The following is a 7,047-nucleotide window of genomic DNA, read 5'->3' as shown; positions in this document are numbered from 1 at the left end:
TTCACAAACAAATGCATAATCAAGCTAAATCCATGTCATATTTTCTATGCATTTCTAATTTTCAAATGAACTAAAAAAATATACAAAATCTCCAAGTTTCATAATGGTGATCTTAAATAACATAAAATACTATTAACTTTTTACTCTAACTCACAAAATAATATTTTCAAATGTTTTATTTTATGAAGACATCTAGTTCTCTTAAATTTCTCCCCGATTTGTTATTGATTTTATAAAATCCATCTTCCAACATCACAAAATTAGTTAATTCATTTTAAACTTCAAACTAGAATTGAGCATAATTCTTAATTAAAACAACTTATCCAACAATCTTGCAAATTCCCACCATCTACTTGTAATTTTTTACTGAAAAAATCATGGGAATTTAAGAAGCCAAACATCATATTGGTCACAAGAACACTGTATTGATCACGAGTATTTTAAACATTGGATTTTGGATATCTCAAGATTTGATAAGTGTATTTGGAGACAAAGGAACCGTATCAACACTTTGTCTAGATTGCCTACAATGTAGTTTTCATCAATATAATGCTTCAAATTTTTGAGTGCATAGACATTAAATATTGTGACATTGAATTTATACACTTATTTAGATGAGACTAGAGAACTATAAGCTTATTTTTACAGAAAAAAATCATGAAAATGCATGTGAAGGAAAGAAGTAAGTAAGTGTTCCAAACCCAATGTAACGTTTTTCCACTAGAGCAACAAAGAAAAATTTAGTTATATTCACACAAACATTGGGCATGAGAGGTTGTTGGAAGCTAACTGTGAGCTACATACTAACTAAGTAAACTAACCCAAAAAGTATGAAGCAAAGGAAAACACAAATTTATAGATGAAGGGGCCTTCAAGTGCATGTAAATAGTGCCGCATGGTACATCTATATTTTTCGACTAATTGAACATAGGTTTATGACACCATTAAATGAATTAGATGACTTGGATCATGATGAAGATATTAAATAATTTCACCAAAAAATTATTGGTGGGAAAATTTCTATATTTTAAATATTATTGATTGTTTTTCATCCAAAAAATTATGGGATAGAAATCATGACCTGAATTATATAACTCAATCAAATATTTTTTGTTTCAAATGTTTTGAGGATAAAAATAATAACTATGATGATGATTAGTTTTTAGTATTAGAATCTTGTGACTATTTCTCTCCAAATTTTACTAAAAAATTATTTATATAGCTACTAATTTTTAGGAGATATGTTAACTTAATACAACCATATCGACATACACTATCTTATGTTCATATCTAAAATTAGCTAATCTAAATAGTTAATTAACATAAATTATGCGAATTTGTAATTATATTTTTTTAAAAGTAATTAACTAGCTTGATTTAATAAATAATATATTTTTTTTAATTAAGATATTTTTTTTACTTGATTCTTTAATATGTAGATTTCTCAATAATAAAGATTTGTTAGCCTAATTCAACCATATCAACATTATATTATGTTCGTATTTACAATTAGTCAATCAAAAGAGTTAAAGAATTAACTTCGTGTATTTATTTTCTTTAAATATATATCGTTATTTGATTTTATATAGCCATTATGTTGTTATTTACTTATTATTTTTTAGAACCGTGTGAATATTACTTTCATAATTTTTTAAAAATAGTTTTAATTGTTTATAAAAAAAAATTATAAGTATATCTCCTTGATCTGGGCGGGGAATTGAACTTGTGACTTCACATCGAGGAGTCCCATAACAGATTACTTGATCACTATCTATCCAAGACCTAGTGGAATTTTTTTTTATTTTTTTGTAAGTTTGACAGTCCTACGTCTTCATCATGTCCAATATATCACCCAAATCAGGCAGGGAATTCAACCGGCGACTGCATATCAAAAAGTGACTTAACAATGAACACGATCACCACATATCCGAGAATTCAACCAGCGACTGCATATCAAAAAGTGACTTAACAATGAACGCGATCACCACATATCCAAGATGTCGTTGACTATTTATGTATAGATTTTATAATTAATAACTATTATGATAATTAATTATTAGTTTTTGGAAACTTGTGGGTATTTATTTCCTAGTTTTATTTAAAAAGTTTTATTTATATATAGTTACTTTTTTTTAGGATATAATAAAGTCAACACAACCATATTAACATTATGTTCCTATTCACAATTAGTCAATACAAAAATTTAATTAATAAAAATTATTTTAACTATTCTTTTATTTTGATTAGAACATGCAAATTTATCATTATAGTTATTTTTAATTATATCTTTTTCTAATTTAAATTTAATTAAAAATAATATCAACTAATTAGATTTAAATAAATAATATATAATTTTTAATTAAGATATTTTATTATTTTATTATTTAATATGTATATTTCTAAATAATAACGATATGTTAACTCAATACTTAATATTTACAATTATTAGTGAATACAAAATGTTAATTAATAAAAAATGGTTTGCATTATTGATTTGTTTTATCTTCATTACAAGATGTCAACTGTGATCATTGTGAAAATAGGCAACATGGTTTTTTACTTAATTTGTGTTATTTTGGTATTTACAATTAGTTATTATTAAATATAATTTTTCATGATTCTTAAAATTTATTATTATACAATTTCATATAATTAGGTATAACTTCATGTATTTATTTTTTCATGATTGTTAAAAATTATTACTACACAATTTCGTATAATTAATTTAGTTTAAAAATGTATATAACGTTTATGTTACATTTTATAATTACAAATTTTATAGTATATATTTCTCTAATTTAACTTTAAGTAAAAGTCCCCTGATCGGGGTGATAATGACGACGATTAGGGCAATTAATACATATCAGGTAAGAGAGGATGACGAGGCAAAAGACATTTAGGTAATGATGAAGGAGGACAGAGTTATCATCAGCAAAGGTATCATATCGAGAAGGGACGGCGACGAACTAATGAAGGAAGAAGCCGGTACAGGTAATGCGGCAGATATCAGACATGGGAACGACCGCACAGAAGAAGGACGAAAGGAGGTGGGTGGTGATGAAATCGGCAGGTGGCAGGTGAAGCGAGCGACGAGAGACAAGGATAATCGGCGGAGGAGACATCTAAAGGAAAGCGAGATAAACGGTGGAGAACGTTAAACAATTGTGACGCGGATTTGCGAAGAGACAGAGTAGTGAAAGCTTTGGGCAGGTTAATAGAAAGGCAGAGAAGGCGGAGAAGACAAGCAGACAACGCCGTAAGGAAGTATCGAATGGCGAAAAGGAGGAGAATGAGGAATGATGAGGATGAAGACAACAGAGGATGGAGAAGCCAGGGAAAGAAAGGGAAAGGAATCGAAGAGGGAGAAACGACAGAGGAGTATCAGACAATCCAAGATTACACGGAAGAAGAAGTAGAAATGTTTGACTTGGACCAGGATAGAGGGGAACAACCGCGAAAGAAGATATGGAAGGATGCGGGGTCAGCAAAGGATAAAATACAAGAGGACAGGGAGCAGGTAGACAGGAGTAACAAATGGCGAGAGGAGAGAGGTGACTTTGGAAGCACCTCAGGCATGAAGAGTCGGGGAGGTAGGGGAAATTACAGGAACAGAGGAAGAGCAGGTCGGGGATGAGGACAAAGCAACAGAGGAAGAGGAGGATCGGAAGGGAGATGGGTAGAGAATGAACCAACACCAGCAAGAAAATACAGGAAAACATTAAAGAAGAGGATTCAGTTCGCGGAGGAAGCCTACTGTGAGAACACCAATAAAGACATCAGAAGGATAATCCAGCATCTGGAGGAAGAAGCGATGCAGGGGCAATCAAGGTCAGAAATGGAAGACTGGGAGTACCTCCTCCCGGATCCAGGGAACATGAGAGGCCGCATGACTCTGTATAAACAGGCCTTGCACGTTTACTGGGTCATGAAAAGGCTGTTGGCGAAGGAGATGGAACAAGTGGCCATGGAGATGGCAGAACTGTCACAGGGAATCCCAAACTTGAAGAAAGAATTGCAAAACATTCAGGTCACTCTGATAATGCAGGATAAAAAACTGGAGGAGATTCAGCAGCTGATAAAGGAAACCAACCGGGGTATAAAGAAAGAAAAGGAGCAGCAGGAAGTCATGGCGGACTAATACTGGAAGATATGTATATATTGTCTGTAGTGTTTTGTGAAAATGGTTAAATAGTTTAGTTTTTATTTTCAGTTAAGAATGCAAACAAGAAGCAGTAGTAATCTTTTCGAATTTATAGTTTACATAGCATGGACAAGAAGAATCAGTATTTTTTGTTTTTGGATGGCTGTCAAAAACTTAAGGTGGCCAACAGACCTGATTTCCCCTCGGGGCGGGTTGAGGCCACCATGAAAATGTAATGGTTTCAATTCGAAGTAATGTAAAAAGAATGGTCCCTCCTTAGTTTACAAAAAAAAAACTTTAAGTAAAAGTAATATCCACTAACTTGATTTAAATAATTAATATAGATTTTTTAATTATCATATTTTATTTATTTGATTTTTAAGTATGTAGATTTCTAAATAATAAAGATATGTTAACTTGACACAACCATATTAACATTATATTATGTTACTATTTATAATTACTTAATATAAAGAATTAATTAATACAAATTCATTAGAATTATTAATTTGTTTTATTCTAATTGCAAGTTCTCATGCATGATACCCTTCAAAATGACGAATTGTCACATAACCAAATTTCACAGGTGACGTGGTATGCATGTAAAAAAAACTAAAATAAAACACCCAAACTTTGCCAATCACATTGTAACAAATTGTTTTTCTTAATTAAAAATAATAATTTAAAGATTTAAAAACCAGCAAAAAAAAAAAAAATCTATTATTTGTTTTATTTTAATAAATTGAAATCTTAAATTTAATTTTGTTTTCTAAACTTGTATTTACTGTTTAAAAATAAAATTATAATTATTTAGTAAGTTTATATAAAAAAATACAAATTTCACCAAACTTATTAGAAAAATTACAACAATGGAAACATCAACCAATTAAACTAAGAAAAAAAGTTAATACATCAACATTTAACTACTATCTAAACCGAGAGAAATGAATACATTAACATTTAACTACTAATTGAACTAAGAAAATAAGTGAAAACATTGACATTTAAATGCCAATCAAGCTTAAAAAACAGTTACAAAGGAGTTACAAAGGTTTATTGGGATAAAACTTTGATACCAATAAATATGAGTTCTTTTTTTTATCATATTTTTGAATTTTTTTTGAAAGTTTTCACATCAAAATATATTCAATATATACCATGGCCAAAATTTAATGAATGATGCAAAAGAATTGGTCCATCCATGGTAAATACAATATGAAATTCACAACTAAAAAAATTATTTTCTTTGAAATTTAATTAAAAATTCATTATTATAAATAATTAATAATGCTCAAATGAGTGAAAGAGTATCACATATAATTCTTTTAAAACATTTCTCAAAAATCATTTTTAAAATTTATAATAAATTTAATATAAATATTTATATAACAAATTTTTTTTTTTTTATTAAACTCAATTATGTTACCATCATTTCTTATCACTTTTCCATTCATAGATGTATTGAACTTCGAACATCTCTTACCTAACTCTCTAAACACCAACACGATTATGCATGATGTTCAATTTCAATCAAGATCTGCAAAAAGGCACAACAATGAAATATATATGCAGGGAGTAACAAAACGGCTTAGATTTACCTGAATTTGTTAGAGATGGACACTCTGTGCAATCGATTGGATACTGATGGTAGAATATAACATTTGGAATGACCAAAAAAGTTTTCAAGTTTGTAAATACAAGATAAATTATACCACATGCTAAAATATTCTAATCTCTGGAGTGAAAACAATGTTCCATAATTAATTGGCACATCTTATCTCTTTATATTGCCCAATTTCTATCAAATTTTCTCTTAATGTTGTCAATGGGGTCCAGACTTGTTATTTCGTAGGCATAGGAGAACAAAAAGGAAATTCCCATAACAATATGGCTTTAGAATACATTTGACGGCAAAAATGTTTTTGAACACCCACAAATTTATATTTTTAACATTAGTTTCTAGCTCCGAAATATATACTTACTACATACATAGTCACTACGTTTCCATTTGTCAAGTGTATCTATAGAAATCCAAGGATATCGTTTTCTTATTCTTGAATATGTCCATTCATCAATGGAGTTGGACAATTTTCAACATGTGTTATTTCTTTTGTTTCAGTAAACTCTACATTGAATTTGCATTTTGTTTTTTGGAATATATATATATATATATATGTATGTGGGGAATTAAAATTGTTCTACTGAAATCATCAAATTGCAAGTGCGGGGAAATCGATATTTAATTACACAAATTATCAAATTTTGATATCAATAAATATAAGTTGTTTAATCATATTTTCCAGTATCTATTCATAAAGTTGTGCATCAAGGCATATGCAACACATATCCTACTCTAACTATACCAAAAATTTGATGGAAAACAATTCCTTAAGCAATTATTAAGAATGGGCGTGAACGTGAGCAACGCCATCTCTACTGTCACCTCCAATATAGTTTGGCGAATACTTGTGAAAAAAAAAATATGACGATGATTTGGGTGGTGAATTCAAAGGGTTTAAAGATCTGTTGGTACGGTTGATCCGTTGGTATCAAGGGGCTAATGAAGAAAATTGATAAAATATTCGATGAATTTGCGGAGAACATAATAGACAACCACGTTAATGTTAATCATCTCATGGCCACCGTCTCCTCCAATGGCCAGAAAGAGGCAGATGCAGAGCCTCATGTGCAAGACTTCGTGGATGTGCTGCTGCATATAGCTGAGACCGACAGTAAAATCACACGGGCAACCATCAAGGGTCTTGGGCTTGTATGGCTCACCCCTCATTCTTCCTCATTCTTAAACTTCGGTCAGTCATCATTTTGCAACTAATTGGATTTGTATTTGTGCAGGACATGTTCGGGGCTGGCGTGGAGACGACATCAATTATATTAGAATGGGGAAT

Source organism: Pinus tabuliformis, chromosome 7 (genome assembly GCF_031772625.1).
Source record: "Pinus tabuliformis cultivar Carrire ecotype Pingquan chromosome 7, CPIR1, whole genome shotgun sequence".
NCBI classification, from domain to species: Eukaryota; Viridiplantae; Streptophyta; class Pinopsida; order Pinales; family Pinaceae; genus Pinus; species Pinus tabuliformis.
This window is presented reverse-complemented; position numbering follows the sequence as displayed.